The following is a 20,470-nucleotide window of genomic DNA, read 5'->3' as shown; positions in this document are numbered from 1 at the left end:
GCTTGCGATGAAAAAATCTGACACCTCTTTGGCTGCAGGCTTCAATAGTGTAGAGGTTATCACGGTCAAAATCGTTCAGGTGGGTTTCTGTTGAGGAGGAACTCAACGCTTCCAAGGCTTTGCGGCCAAGAGGCATGAATACAGTCACTAAAGGTAAAGTTGATGCAGAAATGAAAGAGCAGATATTGTTTGACCTAAACCTAACCCACAACTGTGACATTCCAAGCCTGCGTGGCTTTCTTCTGAGAAACACCAAAGAAGAGATTTTAGGGAACTCTGCGTAGACTGCCACGCCGAATAAAATCTGTCCTCTTGTGTAAGGGTCTTTTTCCGCCTAGGCCATCAAGTAAGGGCAGGGCCTCAAGGGGCGCCTAAAAGGGGGTACGTGGCAGGCCGTCCTTAGACCCCTGCGCGCCGGCCCTCTCTGTCCCAATAATCACCTGTGTCACCACAAACAGCCCATCTGTCCCTCTCACCGCCTATGTGACCACTAACTATCCCACAACCGTGACATTCCAAGCCTGCTTGGCTTTCTTCTGAGGAACACGAAAAAAGAGATTTGTCTGAGTGGCCCTCTGTTGAGCAGCAGCTCTGCATCACGAAGGCCCTTCTCTACACAGGTGTAGAGATTTCCTGATAAAATGATGCAAGCCGTAGCAGTTTCTAACACATGGCTAACCTTCTTGAAATTCAACACAATGGTCAACGAATCTGCCAATAAACCTGTTCAGGTGGCTCCTCACTTACTCCCGAAGCACCCAGACGTGTTAAACCCTCGGAATTCGACTGACCACAAACAGCCTGTTTTTTTACAATAGGGTAGATTGTACGTGGCAAGTCCAAATCTCAGCTTTCTGAAGAGATATCAAGCTAAAACTTGCTTTCCCATGCTAGTCTGGACACGTGCTACCCCTGTGGTGAGTTTCAAGTAAGATTGGAGAAACTCAACAATATGACCAACAAAAATCACCAAGAGACATTTTCGAGTTTCTCCTGTGCTCTTGAAACTTTGGGTTTGTTAGTTTGAGACTAGCACAGGAAGGCAGGTTTCAGCTTGATATCACACTGCAAGTGTTTAATTCCGAGGTAAGTTAAGGGTAGCGTTTCAGGAAACTCCGCATATACTGCCAGGCCGAATGAACTCTGTCCTCTTGTGTGTGGGACTTACGCAGATTGTCTATTTGCTTTCGGGCACATCACAGTATAAATATTTTCCCAAAAAGCACTATTGTTAGCCTGTGGAGTTTCTGTAGTGTAGTGGTCATCACGTTCGCCTAACACGCGAAAGGTCCTCGGTTCGAAACCGAGAAGAAACAGCTGTCCTCTTTTGAAGAAATGTATAAACACCTTTGAGCCGACAGTTGGCTTCAGAATGTTTAACGTTTATGCGCATATTGCCGAGCCTGTTCAGAACGATTTCAGACTTCTTTAGGTAGTGGGTTTCCGTAGTGTAGTGGTTATCACGTTCGCCTCACACGTGAAAGGTCCCCAGTTCGAAACTGGGCGGGAACACTGCATCTCTTTTCACAATTGTTTAGGTGGGTTTCTGTTGAGGAGGAACTCAACGCTTCCTAGGCTTTGCGGCCAAGAGGCATGAGTACAGTCTCTAAAGGTATAGTTGATGCAGAAATGAAAGAGCAGTCATTGTTTGACCTTAACCTATCCCACAACCGTGACATTCCAAGCCTGCGTGGCTTTCTTCTGAGGAACACGAAAAAAGAGATTTGTCTGAGTGGCCCTCTGTTGAGCAGCAGCTCTGCATCACGAAGGCCCTTCTCTACACAGGTGTAGAGATAATTATTAAGCCACACTAGGCAGCAGTAATAGCCACGCAGACAGTGCTCTGTACTTTTGACCTGGTAGTTTCGATGAACAGATGGCCGGTGCACTCAAAGATCCAATATTTCGTACAGCATATAAATATACATATATTAAATGAAAGAGGGAAAAAAGCAAAAAAGAAATGGCCACAGAGGATTCCCGCAGATAACTGGAGAATTGCTTGGTTTGCTGCTAAAAATAGAAGGTATTTGCAGACTGAAGAGCGCAACGGAGTCTGTAATTTGATTCGCGCTCCACGATGCTTGCGATGAAAAGATCTGACACCTCTTTGGCTGCAGGCTTCAATAGTGTAGAGGTTATCACGGTCAAAATCGTTCAGGTGGGTTTCTGTTGAGGAGGAACTCAACGCTTCCAAGGCTTTGCGGCCAAGAGGCATGAATACAGTCACTAAAGGTAAAGTTGGTGCAGAAATGAAAGAGCAGATATTGTTTGACCTAAACCTAACCCACAACCCCTCTTGTGTGTGGGACTTACGCAGATTGTCTATTTGCTTTCGGGCACATCACAGTATAAATATTTTCCCAAAAAGCACTATTGTTAGCCTGTGGAGTTTCTGTAGTGTAGTGGTCATCACGTTCGCCTAACACGCGAAAGGTCCTCGGTTCAAAACCGAGCAGAAACAGCTGTCCTCTTTTGAAGAAATGTATAAACACCTTTGAGCCGACAGTTGGCTTCAGAAGGTTTAACATTTATGCGCATATTGCCGAGCCTGCCCAGAACGATTTCAGACTTCTTTAGGCAGTGGGTTTCCGTAGTGTAGTGGTTATCACGTTCGCCTCACACGCGAAAGGTCCCCAGTTCGAAACTGGGCGGGAACACTGCATCTCTTTTCACAATTGTTTAGGTGGGTTTCTGTTGAGGAGGAACTCAACGCTTCCAAGGCTTTGCGGCCAAGAGGCTTGAGTACAGTCACTAAAGGTATAGTTGATGCAGAAATGAAAGAGCAGTCATTGTTTGACCTTAACCTATCCCACAACCGTGACATTCCAAGCCTGCGTGGCTTTCTTCTGAGGAACACGAAAAAAGAGATTTGTCTGAGTGGCCCTCTGTTGAGCAGCAGCTCTGCATCACGAAGGCCCTTCTCTACACAGGTGTAGAGATAATTATTAAGCCACACTAGGCAGCAGTAATAGCCACGCAGACAGTGCTCTGTACTTTTGACCTGGTAGTTTCGATGAACAGATGGCCGGTGCACTCAAAGATCCAATATTTCGTACAGCATATAAATATACATATATTAAATGAAAGAGGGAAAAAGCAAAAAAGAAATGGCCACAGAGGATTCCCGCAGATAACTGGAGAATTGCTTGGTTTGCTGCTAAAAATAGAAGGTATTTGCAGACTGAAGAGCGCAACGGAATCTGTAATTTGATTCGCGCTCCACGATGCTTGCGATGAAAAGATCTGACACCTCTTTGGCTGCAGGCTTCAATAGTGTAGAGGTTATCACGGTCAAAATCGTTCAGGTGGGTTTCTGTTGAGGAGGAACTCAACGCTTCCAAGGCTTTGCGGCCAAGAGGCATGAATACAGTCACTAAAGGTAAAGTTGATGCAGAAATGAAAGAGCAGATATTGTTTGACCTAAACCTAACCCACAACCCCTCTTGTGTGTGGGACTTACGCAGATTGTCTATTTGCTTTCGGGCACATCACAGTATAAATATTTTCCCAAAAAGCACTATCGTTAGCCTGTGGAGTTTCTGTAGTGTAGTGGTCATCACGTTCGCCTAACACGCGAAGGCCAGTCGCGGATAGGTGTAGAGCGCTGACTAGCCAATAGAAATGAAAGAAATTGCAGGGAGGCGGGACGAGTAAAATACACAGAATTAGAGGTTCGAATCCCGTCTCGGCCACAAATACTATAAAATGAGTTCATATTCGTTTTTTCATCTAGATACACTTTAATTATGATTAACATATAATAAACAAACTTTGTGAACAGATAAAATAAATCTTGTAATAACTGTTTTTTGTACGATGTACAAAATGTGCAACAATCTTAATAAACTTGTACATTATAATATGGAATAGTTATTTTTAATATAGAAAATTTTGAATAATTAAAAATAACATTTTGATAATGGTTCAGGCCTTTATTTTTAGAGACATCTATTTATATTTGTATAACTGTGCACAGAAAACCCATATATATAAAATAAAACAAAAACTCACAAAAAAAGTAAGTTTTTCATTTTATTTATAATAGAGTAATATACTTAAAAATGAAAATAAAAATTAACCAAAATATATAATAATAAATATACATAAAATAATCATAGATTATTAAACAACACCTACAAATATTATACAAATAAAGATGTGGAGAACAGAAAAACAATAAAAATATGTTTTACATTAAATAATTATTTATGTTTAATAGTAACAGTTATAACATTCAGTGTTTACATATCTGAGCAAGTCAATAAAATGTAATATCAATAAAAAAAAGAAAATCAACAACATTTATACATGTTTTAATCAATCAAAAAAAAAAAAAAACATTTCAATACAGTTCAAACAAGGCCAAATGCTTATAGTATTTTAATTAACAAATTGAAATACATGAAACTATTTAAATGTATAGATTCACCAACAACAACAACAACAATAAAATCTAAAGTTGTGGAGAACACAGAAAAAAATATAACACTACCAGTTAAATGTTTTTGAACAGTAAGATTTTTAATTCTCACCAAGCCTGCCTTTATTTGATCCAAAATACAGTAAAAGCAATTATATTGTTGAAATATTTTTACTAGTTAAAATAACTGCTTTCTATTTGAATATATAGTAAAATGTATTTTATTTCTGTGATGTGCATCTGTATTTCCAACATCATTACTCCAGTCTTCAGTGTCACATAATCTTCAGAAATCAGAATAATATGATGATTTACTGCTCAAGAAAAACAATCCCCCAGGGATTCTTTAAATAGAAAGATCTGCATTTATTTGAAATAAAAAGCTTTCTTAAAAATATAGATTATACCATTCTTTTGGGTGGAAAGAAATGACAGAAATTAATGCCTTTTTTTTTAGCAAGGATGATTTAAATTGATTAAAAGGGATGATAAAGATGAAAAATGTTGATGATGAAAATTAAAAAAAAAAATACATATATACACATATATATATAGTAAGATTTGAGTAGATTTGAGCAGTAAACCATCATATTATTCTGATTTCTGAAGATCATGTGACACTGAAGACTGGAGGAATGATGCTGACCATTCAGCTGCACATCAGAGATATAAAATACAGTATATATTCAAATATATAGACTTCCTGATAATGTTCCGGGTTCAGACACACTGTCTCTGTTTAAATCTAGATTAAAAACACATCTCTTTCGCCAAGCTTTCAAATAATATATCTCTTAAATTGTGAGTGCATTATTATTCTTTATCTTTGGTTAAACTAATTCATTTTACTTTGATGGATCAGCAGCTATGCTAATGATGTCTCTATTTGTTTCTATGTTTTGCCACGGGATTTACACAAGCTCCAGTCTGGATCCAGAACACCTGAGAAGAGATGATGCTGACCCTCAGAGGACCTCAGATGATGCTAACCCTGAATCAACAAACAGACTAACAAATATTGCTACACATGTGACTGCATCATATAATAATTATTAATTATTCATAATATTAATAATGTTCATAGTCTGGCTGACTACGTGCGACTACTTGTATTCATTTTTCTAAAAATCCTGTCAAACGTGCACAAACTGACAGTCACCACTTATAAGCTACTACTAAATATTGTAGAAACATAATTTTCTGTAATGTTGCTTTGTAACGATTTGTATTGTAAAAATTGCTATACAGATAAACTTGAATTGAATTGAAATAGAAAGCAGCTGATTTAAAATAGTAAGAATGTTTAAAATGCTACTGTTTTTGCTGTACTTTTGGATAAAATAAAGGCAGGCTTGGTGAGCAGAAGAGACTCCTCAAAAAACATTACAAATCTTACTGCTGAAAAACATTTGACTGGTAGAGTATTTTAAATAAAATATTTATTTACAGAGTTTAATAATAGCCGTAACTAACATTGTAAACTAACATGTTTACAAAACTGAGCAAGATAAAATAACAATACAGAGTCGATACAATTAATTAACACACTAAAGTACAGTGTAAACAAGGCCAATACTTCTGATGTTTTATTTAACAAATGGAAATCAATTAAATAATTTAAAATTGTAGATTAAACAACAACAGCTACAATAATATTAATAATAATACAATTTAAAGTTGTGGAAAACACAGAAGAAGAAAAAAAAAGCCTTTGACCTGTTTAAGAAGATCCTTGCTCCTATGGTGCGTTGCCAAGAGATGTTCACGGGCAATTCTCAACAGATCTGTCCATCTATGGTCCAACACGAAGACCAGCTGTTCTGAGGGGTCCAGTGTGAGCTGATCGAGGGACGCTTTTATGGCCAATGATGTGGTGTTCTACAGAAGATTTACAGGATTACTTTATTAAAATATAACGTCTTGGTGTTGTGTGCACATTGAGAGAGACAGTTTACACACATAAGGGCCTGTATGAATTATTTATTTACCTGCATCTGGAAGAAACCCTTCTGACCTTTGATCCTCCACTGACAAAGTGTCTGGTGTGATGTTTTGGTGGACTGAGAGTGAGACCATCTTTAGGGTGACCTACTCTGTGGAGGAGGGTGTCTTGACAGAGCACGCATCATCTAAACATTCCTGAAATATAGATTCCAATTAAATATATCAAATGTATTTTATAATTCATAATATATATATATATATATACCATTGTAATATTATATTTATATGGATATATATGCAACAGTAGAATTGCATTTTTATTTGTACAATTTTAAATGTTTTTTTTTACATTTGAATATATTTTCTAATCATTGTAATTTATTCCTGTTATGAAAAGCTGAATTTTCAGAATTATTATTCCAGTCTCTGAAAATAATGTGCTTTTATCATTGTAGAGACAATGATAATATCAACATTGATTACAATAAGAAATGTTTTGTGAGCAAATAATCAATGATTTCTGGATCATATGACACACTGAAGAGTATAAATGATGCATCACAGAAATAAAGTTAATTTAACATAGGAAATGGTTATTTTAAGTTGTACCACACAGTAAATGTTGACATATATACATATACATATACATATATACATACATATATATATACATATACACACACACACACACACACACACACACATATATATATATATATATATATATATATATATATATATATATATATATATATTTTGCACTAAAGTCTTGAAAATCACATAACATTCAAAACAGTTGCTATAATTAATCACATAAATATGATTATATGATAATATAATAAGTAATTAATTATACGTTTTTTTTTAGTTTAGTTTTTTAAAAAGAAACACAGAATTCACTTTACCTGCTTGCTGGGAGTTTGGCAGCGTATGTTGTTCAAACAAAACAATTTCGTGAAGAAATCTCTGATCGTAAAACGCGTCTCCTCTCCTTCAGAGCGAATGATTGACAGATGAGTATCCGCTGTTTGAATTCCGCGCCACGGAAGAGGCGAAACAGCGCCGGGAAATCTACGTGTGGCCACAAATATATCGCATCCGTAGTGTTAAGCACTACCATAGAGAATGAATGGGAAAAGTTAAGAGAAGTTAAGCTTAACTATTTTCGGCTCCAGCGCGGAAGGTCCTCGGTTCAAAACTGAGCAGAAACAGCTGTCCTCTTTTGAAGAAATGTATAAACACCTTTGAGCCGACAGTTGGCTTCAGAAGGTTTAACGTTTATGCGCATATTGCCGAGCCTGCACAGAACGATTTCAGACTTCTTTAGGTAGTGGGTTTCCGTAGTGTAGTGGTTATCACGTTCGCCTCACATGCGAAAGGTCCCCAGTTCGAAACTGGGCGGGAACACTGCATCTCTTTTCACAATTGTTTAGGTGGGTTTCTGTTGAGGAGGAACTCAACGCTTCCAAGGCTTTGCGGCCAAGAGGCATGAGTACAGTCACTAAAGGTATAGTTGATGCAGAAATGAAAGAGCAGTCATTGTTTGACCTTAACCTATCCCACAACCTTGACATTCCAAGCCTGCTTGGCTTTCTTCTGAGGAACACGAAAAAAGAGATTTGTCTGAGTGGCCCTCTGTTGAGCAGCAGCTCTGCATCACGAAGGCCCTTCTCTACACAGGTGTAGAGATTTCCTGATAAAATGATGCAAGCCGTAGCAGTTTCTAACACATGGCTAACCTAATTGAAATTCAACACAATGGTCAACGAATCTGCCAATAAACCTGTTCAGGTGGCTCCTCACTTACTCCCGTAGCACCCAGACGTGTTAAACCCTCGGAATTCGACTGACCACAAACAGCCTGTTTTTTTACAATAGGGTAGATTGTACGTGGCAAGTCCACATCTCAGCTTTCTGAAGAGATATCAAGCTAAAACTTGCTTTCCCATGCTAGTCTGGACACGTGCTACCCCTGTGGTGAGTTTCAAGTAAGATTGGAGAAACTCAACAATTTGACCAACAAAAATCACCAAGAGACATTTTCGAGTTTCTCCTGTGCTCTTGAAACTTTGGGTTTGTTAGTTTGAGACTAGCACAGGAAGGCAGGTTTCAGCTTGATATCACACTGCAAGTGTTTAATTCCGAGGTAAGTTAAGGGTAGCGTTTCAGGAAACTCCGCATATACTGCCAGGCCGAATGAACTCTGTCCTCTTGTGTGTGGGACTTACTCAGATTGTCTATTTGCTTTCGGGCACATCACAGTATAAATATTTTCCCAAAAAGCACTATCGTTAGCCTGTGGAGTTTCTGTAGTGTAGTGGTCATCACGTTCGCCTAACACGCAAAAGGTCCTCGGTTCGAAACCGAGCAGAAACAGCTGTCCTCTTTTGAAGAAATGTATAAACACCTTTGAGCCGACAGTTGGCTTCAGAAGGTTTAACGTTTATGCGCATATTGCCGAGCCTGCTCAGAACGATTTCAGACTTCTTTAGGTAGTGGGTTTCCGTAGTGTAGTGGTTATCACGTTCGCCTCACACGCGAAAGGTCCCCAGTTCGAAACTGGGCGGGAACACTGCATCTCTTTTCACAATTGTTTAGGTGGGTTTCTGTTGAGGAGGAACTCAACGCTTCCAAGGCTTTGCGGCCAAGAGGCATGAGTATAGTCACTAAAGGTATAGTTGATGCAGAAATGAAAGAGCAGTCATTGATTGACCTTAACCTATCCCACAACCGTGACATTCCAAGCCTGCGTGGCTTTCTTCTGAGGAACACGAAAAAAGAGATTTGTCTGAGTGGCCCTCTGTTGAGCAGCAGCTCTGCATCACGAAGGCCCTTCTCTACACAGGTGTAGAGATAATTATTAAGCCACACTAGGCAGCAGTAATAGCCACGCAGATAGTGCTCTGTACTTTTGACCTGGTAGTTTCGATGAACAGATGGCCGGTGCACTCAAAAATCCAATATTTCGTACAGCATATAAATATACATATATTAAATGAAACAGGGAAAAAAGCAAAAAAGAAATGGCCACAGAGGATTCCCGCAGATAACTGGAGAATTGCTTGGTTTGCTGCTAAAAATAGAAGGTATTTGCAGACTGAAGAGCGCAACGGAGTCTGTAATTTGATTCGCGCTCCACGATGCTTGCGATGAAAAGATCTGACACCTCTTTGGCTGCAGGCTTCAATAGTGTAGAGGTTATCACGGTCAAAATCGTTCAGGTGGGTTTCTGTTGAGGAGGAACTCAATGCTTCCAAGGCTTTGCGGCCAAGAGGCATGAATACAGTCACTAAAGGTAAAGTTGATGCAGAAATGAAAGAGCAGATATTGTTTGACCTAAACCTAACCCACAACTTTGACATTCCAAGCCTGCATGGCTTTCTTCTGAGAAACACCAAAGAAGAGATTTTAGGGAACTCTGCGTAGACTGCCACGCCGAATGAACTCTGTCCTCTTGTGTAAGGTTCTTTTTCCGCCTAGGCCATCAAGTAAGGGCAGGGCCTCAAGGGGCGCCTAAAAGGGGGTACGTGGCAGGCCCTCCTTAGACCCCTGCGCGCCGGCCCTGTCTGTCCCAATGATCACCTGTGTCACCACAAACAGCCCATCTGTCCCTCTCACCGCCTATGTGACCACTAACTGCCCTTCTGTCCACTGGTAATACAAAGACTGTGACCACAAGCAGTCTATGTGTCCCCTTGACGAACTTTAAAACACATCCATCTGGAGTGTTATTTCCTGATAAAATGATGCAAGCCGTAGCAGTTTCTAGCACATGGCTAACCTTGAAATTCAACACAATGGTCAACGAATCTGCCAATAAACCTGTTCAGGTGGCTCCTCACTTACTCCCGAAGCAGCCAGACGTGTTAAACCCTCGGAATTCGACTTGTTTTTTTCTGTGTTTTCAACAACTTTAAATTGTATTATTATTAATATTATTGTAGCTGTTTTTGTTTAATCTACAATTTTAAATTATTTCATTGATTTTCATTTGTTAAACAAAACAACAGAAGTATTGGCCTTGCTTACACTGTACTTTAGTGTGTTAATTAATTATTGTTTTTTATCTTGCTCAGTTTTGTAAACACTAAATATTAGTAACAGCTATTATTAAACTCTGTAAATAAATATTTTATTTAAAATACCCTACCAGTCAAATATTTTTCAGCAGTAAGATTTTTAATGTTTTTTTAGAAGTCTCTTCTGCTCACCAAGCATGCCTTTATTTTATCCAAAGTACAGCAAAAACAGTAGCATTTTAAACATTCTTACTATTTTAAATCAGCTGCTTTCTATTTCAATTCAATTCAATTCAAGTTTATTTGTATAGCAATTTTTACAATACAAATAGTTACAAAGCAACTTTACAGAAAATGATGTTTCTACAATATTTAGTAGTAGCTTATAAGTGGTGACTGTCAGTTTATGCACGTATCACATGATTTTTAGAAAATTCATACAAGACATATTCAGCCAGACCATGAACATTATTAATATTCATTAATAATTAATATATGATTCAGTCACACTTGTAGCAATATTTGTTAGTTCTCTTTGTTGATTCAGGTTTAGCATCATCTGAGGTCCTCTGAGGGTCAGCATCATCTCTTCTCAGGTGTTCTGGATCCAGACTGGAGCTTGTGTAAATCCTAGTTACCCCGGGATGAAGATCCCGGCAGAAACAGAAAAACAAATAGAGACATCATTAGCATAGCTGCTGATCCAACAAAGTAAAATTAATTAGTTTAACCAAAGATAGAGAATAATAATGCACTCACAATTTAAGAGATACATTATTTGAATGCTTGACGAAAGAGATGCGTTTTTAATCTAGATTTAAACAGAGAGAGGGTGTCTGAACCCCGAACATTATCAGGAAGGCTATATATTTGAATATATACTGTCATTTATTTTTGTGATGTGCAGCTGTATTTTCAGAATCATTTCTTCAGTCTTCAGTGTCACATGATCTTCAGAAATCAGAATAGTATGATGATTTACTGCTCAAGAAAAATGTATTATTATTATTATTATTATTACTATTGTTGTTGTTATGTTATGTTGAAAACAGTCGAGTGCAATCTTTTTAGTTTCTTACATGAATAGAAAGTTCAGAAGAACAGCATTTATCTGACGGTATAATCTATATTGTTAAGAAAGCTTTTTATTTAAAATAAATGCAGATCTTTGGATCTTTCTATTTAAAGAATCCCTGGGGCGCTTAAAATATTGATAATAATTGTAACGTTTGATCAGGCTCCAGTCCACCAGAGGGAGCCTTCACCTGAATATTGAACTCTGCCATTTCCTGTTCCTGCCACATCATTTCCTGTCTTGTCATTTCCTGTCACCCTGTATATAAGTCATTTGTTTGTACAGAATACAGAATACTTCACCCGGTGCGGATCCAGCGGAAGTCTCTCAACTCCTTTCTACCATCGAGTATCAAAAGGATCTGCTGAATGGTTTTCAACACCAGTTGTTGACGCTACAAGCCACCAATGAGCATTGGACACAGTACATTCGGTCTCTCCCTGCCCCACGACCTGACACGGTAAGATTTGCGTTACCTGATAAGTTTGATGGCTTTCCTGACAACTGTACTGGTTTCCTAGGACAGTGTTCTATCTATTTCTCTAACCAACCTGAAACTTATCACCAAGACCATACAAAGTGTTCATTTATCATGACCTTGCTTACCGGGAAAGCATTAGAGTGGGCTACTGCTGTTTGGGATCATGATACACATATCCAGCAGTCTTATAGTTATTTCACTCAATTGATTTGTGATGTCTTCCAATATCCTGCTGGGGGCATGGATGCAGCAACTCAACTAACTCAGTTACGCCAAGACAACAGGCCAGCTTCTGACTATGCTATCCAGTTTCGCACTCTCGCAGCACAAAGTGGGTTTAATGAGGTTGCTTTGAAGCACATCTTTCGTTCAAGTCTGTCTGCTAAATTACAAGCGGAATTACTATGTAAAGATGACTTCATCGACTTCTCCCAGTTTGTTACCATTGCTATCAAGATAGACTATCTTTTACGAACTCAACCAAGTCCCAAGTCTAACTTCGCTTATTTGCCTACTATTACTGCACAAACACCATGTCAGTCTGTTCCTTCTGAAGCCATGCAAATTGGACGAACTCACTTACCACCTGATGAACGGAGAAGAAGATTACTCAATCAACTCTGTTTCTACTGTGGTGAATCAGGACATCGCTGTTTCAACTGTCCTGTTAAACCTGCTGCAAACCCCTATTCAAGTTATCGAGTGAGTCACATGTTCAATACTTTACAAATCAGTTTATGCTTGTCACTTCCCATAATTTTGTCAGTTGCTAATCAAAAGCATAATTTTTCAGCGTTAATAGATTCTGGAGCTGCTGCAAATGTGATCCATCAAGATTTAGTTAAGCAGTTGAACATTCCTACAATCAAATGTGAGTCACCTATTGCTGTTACTGCCGTTGATGATGGTCCTGTCGGTAAAGGTCATATCACTCATCAAACACTTCCCATAAAACTTAGAGTTGGCCTGTTTCACATGGAAGAAATCACTCTATATGTTATATCATCACCACAAAACCCAGTTATCCTAGGATATCCTTGGTTGTCTATGCACGAACCACAGTTTTCATGGAGGGAGAGGGAGTTGGTCACCTCATTGTCACTCCCACTGTCTAGAGCTGCCCACCAAGCTTCCAGTCTGCACGACTCATCTAGCCAAGAATCCAACTTCACCACCCACTAATGTCCCTACTGAGTATGCTGACTTAGCCGAGGTGTTTAGCAAAGACAAGACCACCAAGTTGCCACCTCATCGCCCCTGGGACTGTGCCATTGACCTCCTTCCTAACACCTCTCCACCTAAGAGTCGTGTTTATCCGCTGTCTATTCCTGAAACCAAGGCCATGGAAGAATACATTGAAGAGGCCTTATCTTATGGGTTTATTAGGCCATCCACCTCTCCCGCAGCATCTGGGTTCTTTTTTGTTGACAAGAAAGATGGTGGTTTAAGACCTTGTACTGACTATCGAGCACTCAATGCTATCACTGTTAAGAATTGCCATCCTTTGCCTCTTATCCCTTCTTCTCTGGAGAAATTACGTGAGGCCAGCTATTTTACAAAATTTGATCTCAGATCTGCCTACAATCTCATCAGAATCCGTGAGGGTGATGAATGGAAGACGGCTTTTCTCACCAGCAGGGGGAACTACGAGTATTTGGTTATGCCATTTGGGTTGGCCAATGCACCTTCAATCTTCCAGTCCTTCGTTAATGAAGTTTTCAAGGATCTCTTGAATCAGTATGTGATTGTCTACATAGACGATACCTTGATCTACTCTTGCTCCATGGAGGATCATATCTCTCATGTAAGAACTGTGTTGTCACGCCTACTCCAGAATGGTCTTTTTGTCAAGGCGGAAAAGATGGATGACATTAAAGTAAAAGCTGTCACGGACTGGCCCACACCCAGCACTGTTAAGGAGTTACAACGATTTCTAGGATTTGCAAACTTCTACCGTAGATTCATCCGTGATTTCAGTACCATAGCTGCACCTGTCACCTCACTACTTAAAGGAAAACCCAAGAAGTTAGTATGGACATAGGCAGCTACTTCAGCAATCAATAAGCTCAAGTCCAGTTTCACCACAGCTCCCATTCTTAAGCATCCAGATCCTAAACTTCCCTTCATCGTCGAGGTTGATGCCTCCGACTGTGGGATCGGTGCTGTCCTCTCTCAGCGTCATGGAACACCCGGCAAGTTACACCCTTGTGCATTCTTCTCAAGAAAGTTAACTCCAGCCGAAAAAAATTACGATATTGGTAACAAGGACTTATTATCCATCAAGGCCGCTCTTGAAGAATGGAGACACTGGCTAGAAGGCGCCCTTAATCCCTTTCAGGTCATTACAGACCACAAAAACCTAGAGTATATCAAGAATGCCAAGCGTTTGAATCCTCGTCAGGCAAGATGGGCACTCTTTTTCACTCGATTCAATTTCGCAGTCACATACCGTCCAGGGAGCAAAAATAGTAAGGCAGATGCATTGTCACGTATCTATGACTCTGCCAATTCACAGATGAGACCAGAAACCATCTTACCACCATCCATCATCATCGCACCCATCCAGTGGGACATTATGGAAGAGATTCAACATCCCCAACACGAAGAGCCATCCCCTCCAGAGTGCCCAGCTGGGAAAATCTATGTTCCAACCAGTCTGCGTAACAGAACCATTCAATGGGTTCACACATCCCCTGCTTCTGGACACCCTGGAATTAATCGCACCACGGCTTTGGTCAGAAATTCTTTTTGGTGGCACACATTATCTGCAGATGTCAGTAATTATGTACGCGCTTGTCAGATCTGTGCTCAGTCACGAACACCTCGACAATTGCCTGCAGGACTTCTAGAACTGCTACCAATTCCCCAACGGCCCTGGTCACACCTGTCTATTGACTTTGTCACTGATCTGCCTAACTCTCAAGGATTCACCACCATTATGGTCTCCATTGACCGCTTCTCTAAGTCTTGTCGTCTCATTCCATTGAAAGGAATACCCACTGCCATGGAAACTGCCCAAGTTTTGTTCAATCAAGTATTTAGGATTTACGGACTACCAGATTATATTGTGACTGATCGTGGGCCACAGTTCACATCCCGTGTTTGGAGAGCTTTTTGCAAACATTTAAACATCATTGTCAGTCTCACATCTGGCTATCATCCTCAAGCTAATGGTCAAGTAGAGTGTCTTAATCAGGAGATTGGTAGATACTTGAGATCATACTGTAGCCATGAACAGGAGAAATGGAGCATATTCCTCCCATGGGCAGAGTATGCCCAAAATTCCCTCACTCATTCTTCAACTGGGCTTACCCCCTTCCAATGTGTTCTTGGATATCAGCCTCCTCTGTTTCCCTGGTCTGGGGAGCCATCTGAAGTGCCTGCTGTGGATGATTGGATTAGAAGAAGTTAACAGGTCTGGGACAATGCTCATGTCCGTCTCCAGCGGGCTATTCAATCTCAAAAGATTCAAGCTGATCGACACAGACGTCCACATCCTGAGTATCAGCCAGGTCAAATGTTGTGGCTTTCCACTCGTGACCTACTCCTGAAACTCCCGTGCAAGAAATTAAGTCCAAGGTACGTTGGTCCTTTTAAGATTATACGTCAAGTTAATCCTGTTACGTACCGTTTAGAGTTGCCTGCTAATTACCACATCTCTCCGTCCTTTCATGTGTCCCTCCTGAAACCGGCCCACGGCCCATTGAGCCCCGAAACCAATGAGGAAGAACCGCCTCCACCGCTTGGGATCGAGGGAGCTCCTGCCTACCTAGTCCGGGAAATCCTAGATTCTCGCAGGAGGAGGGGTCAGATGCAATATCTCATTGACTGGGAGGGATATGGCCCGGAGGAGAGATCGTGGGTATCAACTAAGGACATCTTGGATTCATCACTTATCAGAGACTTTCACCAAACTCACCCAGATCGTCCGGCACTTAGACCAAGGGGTTGTCCAAGAAGAACACCTAGAGGTGTTCCTAGGGGGAGGGAATCTGTAACATTTGATCAGGCTCCAGTCCACCAGAGGGAGCCTTCACCTGAATATTGAACTCTGCCATTTCCTGTTCCTGCCACATCATTTCCTGTCTTGTCATTTCCTGTCACCCTGTATATAAGTCATTTGTTTGTACACTGTAAAACCGAACAGTGAAATTAATCAAATGAAATTAGTTAATTGCACTCAAATAATAACGAAAGTTCATTGGACTTAATTTAAATAAGTTCTGTTAACTAAAAAATTTGTTGTAGTGAGGTGAACTTAAAATGATTGTGTTTTCTAGTTCCCAGCATGCTTTGCATCAGAAAACAAGGAAAATAAATTTAGAAATTAAGTGTTATTTTGTGTGTTTTTACACAAGATTAACATAGAGGGACATAAGTTAATACATAAATGTTGTGTTATATTAGATTTTACAAAGATTTATGTTATGTTGGATTTGTAGTGTTACCGTTGTGGTGAAGAGTAGAGCCTGTGGTTAGACTGAGGATGGACAGCAAAAGCCTAATTTTGAGTGTATTTCCCACATTATAGGAGTTGAAAAATAGATAAAGTTATGAGTGAATTACTCCCTAATTATAAGTTCAGAAATATAATTATTTAAGATAACTCTGAGATAATTTAAGGCAACTGGAATTAATTTTTTTAAGTTTATGTAAACTTAAAACATTTAAAAACATCACTTAAATGTTTTTGTGTATTTAAATTAATATTTTTTGAGTTCTGTGAACTTATCAGGGTTTACAGTGTACTGCCATTTTGCGAAGTATTGCCAGTTCACTGCCTTACTAAGCGTTCTTTCATTGTTCCATTGTTGATACTTGTTATGATCTTTGCTTTTGCTCTTTTGACTCACGTTTTTGGATTAATGTTTTGGATTTTGCCTGCGTTTTGACCCAAGCCTGTGACCTGACCACGAGTTGTGAATATTGTTTGGATTTTATGCTCAGATCCTGTAATAAAGACCCGCTTATGGAATCCACTTAGCCTAAATCCTCCTTACAATAATAATAGTAATAATAATAATAATAATAATAGTAATATTTTTTTCTTGAGCAGTAAATCATATTCTGATTTCTGAAGATTATGCGACACTGAAGACTGGAGTAATGATGCTGAAAATACAGCTGCACATCACAGAAATAAATTACATTTTACTATATATTCAAATAGAAAGCAGTTATTTTAACTAGTAAAAATATTTCAACAATATTATTGCTTTTACTGTATTTTGGATCAAACAAAGGCAGGCTTGGTGAGAGTTAAAAATCTTACTGTTCAAAAACATTTAACTGGTAGTGTAATATTTTTTTTCTGTGTTCTCCACAACTTTAGATTTTATTATTGTTGTTATTGTTGAATCTTGTTCATATTATTGTTGAAATATGAAACCCTTCTTTGTACTCATATAACACATCCCTTACTTTTAAAAACCCCACCTCATCCACTTCTTAAAATAAACATCTTCCTTGTGAAAAAATATTCATATTCAAAAACAAATGTTGGTTTAAAATCATCTCCCTTCCATATGGTTTAAATTCAATTTCTGATAGTAAAGAGCTCTAAGCACTTAAAACTTCCTTATAGAAGTCTGGTATTATCTGCAGCATCCCATTCTTTAATTTCATCCATAAAATATTGTTTCCTATCTTCAAATTCCCACATTTGTTTAAATAATGTTCCATTGTTATTTTCCATTCACTTTTGTATACATTTTGACTCTTATACTTTTTTCTTTTGCTCTCATACTTTTTTTTCCTTCAATATCTACTAGACCTTGGCCCCCTTCTTCTACTGGACCAATTAGCGTGTTGTATGCAATTCTCGCAGGCTTTTTCTCCCATAGAAACTCAAAAAGACATCTTTTTATTCTTTGTGCTGTCCAAAAAGCCATCGATGAAACAGACACAATATACCATATTTTGGACAACAATAAAACATTTACAATTAAAATCTTTCCTTTTAGATTTAAATTCCTGTATCTCCAAAATAATAATCATCTTTCCATTGCTCCTGTAATCTCTTCCCACATCTTATCTCTTGTATTTTTTTCCTCTTTTCCTAAAATCTTCATTTCTTGTACTTCTTTATTAAATTTGTGAAAGAAGTTATAAAATATGCTAAGGCTTTTTGTATGGGGACAGACCATATTTCAAGCAAGCAAACAGTATAGATTTAGATGGGCCTGAACATTACTTATTTCACAGAAAAATATCAGAAATCTCATCCATTTAACACATTTCACTGTAGCTTCCGCTACTGTTTGTCTCTTCATCAATTGTTTTCTCCCCATTCAAATCCATGATAATGTCTTCATTGTACAGTGATTTGAACCATTTGATGTGAAACGCTAGACTTCACCAGTCTCTGTACTGAGCTGGATATCAACTGAAAAATATATGGTAGACATAATAGCAGCAAAAATCATTTAGCAGCATTATGTGTACGCTCAGGCTCTTTTACGGCCATTCTCATGTGTGTTATGATATTGGTAACATTGTCACTGTAGTCTGGAATATGAAAACAACATGATGTACCCAACTATGATGCTCATATTTATCTTTTCACTTGTGCGCAGACTACTTCGATGCTGTTTTTCAGTCTTAACCTTGATCTTCCCGCTGATAATTACGCTTGATGTTTAGGCTGGATTCCTGGCCTTTTCTGCATAAATTGTGAACCCCTTTGAAAACCCTTTATCTATTTGTGCCCCGACACAAATGTCTGCATGCCCTGTAAAGATGAAAAAATGTCAGGGTTATTTTCAGATAACAAAGTACACTCTGGTGATTTTGTCTGCTGAGATGCTACAGCCTTTGCCGCTGCATCTGCTCTGGTGTTTCCTGTAGATACAGAATCTTTGTTATTAGTATGTGCTGCGCATTTACAAATAGTTATCATTTCTGGCAGCAAAATAGCATCTAGCAAATTGCCACAAGGGGTGCATTTAATATTGGTCGACCATCTGACTTCAAGAGTTTTCTGTTTCCACAGCGCACCAAAATCATGAGTAACCCCAAATGCATATCGTGAATCTGTGTAAATCGTTTCACACTTGTCTGTCATTAGTTTGCATGCTTCTGTTAATGCCACAAGGTCAGCTGCTTGTGCTGAATAATTTGATGGCAATGAGCCAGAGGTCAAATTCAGTTATCGCTTAACCAACCTTATTCAGGCCTGTTTGTGGATCTTTAAAAGCTGAGCCATCCACAAAGAGGACATTTTCACAGTTTTCAAGTGACATGTCAGACATGTCTGGACATGGCGTACACACTTGTTCAAGTGCTGTTAAACAACAATGATGCTCTTCCCCAGCAGCATTCAAAGTTGTACATCGCTTAACAGTGATATTAGGCATATCAAGCAAAATAGTATGATAGCTTAACCATCGAGCTGTTGATAAGTGTGATGTTTTCTGTTCCTGCAAAATCATGAACACTGCGTGAGACACCATCAATGTCAAATCAGAGTAACCTACGAATTCTCTAGAAGCCACCACGGCCTTCTCAGCAGCTGCCAACGCCCTCAGACAGTGTGGCAGGCCTGCTGCAACTGGGTCTAATTTGCTGGACAAATATGCCACAGGTCTCAATTTGTCTCAATGATGTTGCAACAATACAGAAGTCATAAACCCATTTTTTTCATTTACCATTTGAATAAAATGTTTATTTGGTGCTGGCAAGTCCAGAGTTGGCGCAACAGACAGCTGAACTTTCATGTTCAGAAATGCCTCTTCCGCTTTCTCTGTCCACTCAATCCTATCACATGACTTCAACCCCTTCTCCGTTGTTAGGGCTCTCAGGGGCTGCTCAAGAATCGCATAATTTGGAATAAATGTTCTACAGTATGAACACATCCACAAAAATGAAAGCATTTGTTTCTTTGTGAGTGGTTTTGGGACTTCTCTTGTAGCTTTAACCCTTTTTTCAGACAGTGATTTGCTATTTTGTGTCATTACATGCCCCAGGAATGCAATCTGTTGTTTTATGAACTGCAGTTTTGTCAGGCTGACTTTATGGCCCTCCTGAGCCAGACGCTTCAGGAGAGTCACAGTGTCAGTTTACACATTTAAGCTCATCACGAGCACACAAGTAAAGATCATCCACATACTGTAATATACTTGTGTCATTCAAGTGCAAGTGTAACCTTTGCCCTCAAATTCAAATGCAAACCAGAATTGTCTGTCTTTATCTATTCGCTAAAAAATGCATTTGCTAAATCTACCACTGAGAAGAATGTTGCACCTTGTAGTATTTGTGACAAAATTGTGTATGGATTTGGCACTGATGAAGCCCTTTGTCTGACAGCAGCATTCACAGCCTGTAAATCTTGCACAAATTGCCACTCTGTGGGCTGACCCTCATCCCTTAGCTTTTTCACAGGAAAAATTGGAGTGCGAACTGGAGAATCATTGCATGGCACCATTATCCCCTCTCTTAATAGTGACTCAAACACTGGTTTTATACCAAGAATTGCCTCTGGTTTTAGAGGATATTGTCGTTGACACAGTCTGTAGTTAGATTTTGGGGTG

At 39.1% G+C, this 20,470-nt stretch overlaps 7 non-coding genes across 7 annotated transcripts; all 7 read left to right on the top strand.

Annotated features, from left to right (window-relative positions):
- The first annotated feature begins 1,243 nt into the window (after positions 1-1,243).
- Positions 1,244-1,316, top strand: trnav-aac (transfer RNA valine (anticodon AAC)). Its single transcript has one exon. It is a non-coding gene; the product is annotated as a tRNA-Val (tRNA).
- Positions 1,317-1,439: 123 nt separating this feature from the next.
- On the top strand, positions 1,440-1,512 carry trnav-cac (transfer RNA valine (anticodon CAC)). The gene has a single exon. It is a non-coding gene; the product is annotated as a tRNA-Val (tRNA).
- Positions 1,513-2,391: 879 nt separating this feature from the next.
- Positions 2,392-2,464, top strand: trnav-aac (transfer RNA valine (anticodon AAC)). Its single transcript has one exon. It is a non-coding gene; the product is annotated as a tRNA-Val (tRNA).
- Positions 2,465-2,587: 123 nt separating this feature from the next.
- trnav-cac (transfer RNA valine (anticodon CAC)) lies at positions 2,588-2,660 on the top strand. The gene has a single exon. It is a non-coding gene; the product is annotated as a tRNA-Val (tRNA).
- A 5,041-nt stretch (positions 2,661-7,701) lies between these two features.
- On the top strand, positions 7,702-7,774 carry trnav-cac (transfer RNA valine (anticodon CAC)). Its single transcript has one exon. It is a non-coding gene; the product is annotated as a tRNA-Val (tRNA).
- An 896-nt stretch (positions 7,775-8,670) lies between these two features.
- On the top strand, positions 8,671-8,743 carry trnav-aac (transfer RNA valine (anticodon AAC)). Its single transcript has one exon. It is a non-coding gene; the product is annotated as a tRNA-Val (tRNA).
- A 123-nt stretch (positions 8,744-8,866) lies between these two features.
- On the top strand, positions 8,867-8,939 carry trnav-cac (transfer RNA valine (anticodon CAC)). The gene has a single exon. It is a non-coding gene; the product is annotated as a tRNA-Val (tRNA).
- Positions 8,940-20,470: the final 11,531 nt, after the last annotated feature.

The sequence above is a fragment of the Carassius gibelio genome, chromosome B20 (assembly GCF_023724105.1).
Source record: "Carassius gibelio isolate Cgi1373 ecotype wild population from Czech Republic chromosome B20, carGib1.2-hapl.c, whole genome shotgun sequence".
Lineage (NCBI taxonomy): Eukaryota > Metazoa > Chordata > Actinopteri > Cypriniformes > Cyprinidae > Carassius > Carassius gibelio.
This window is presented reverse-complemented; position numbering and strand designations above follow the sequence as displayed.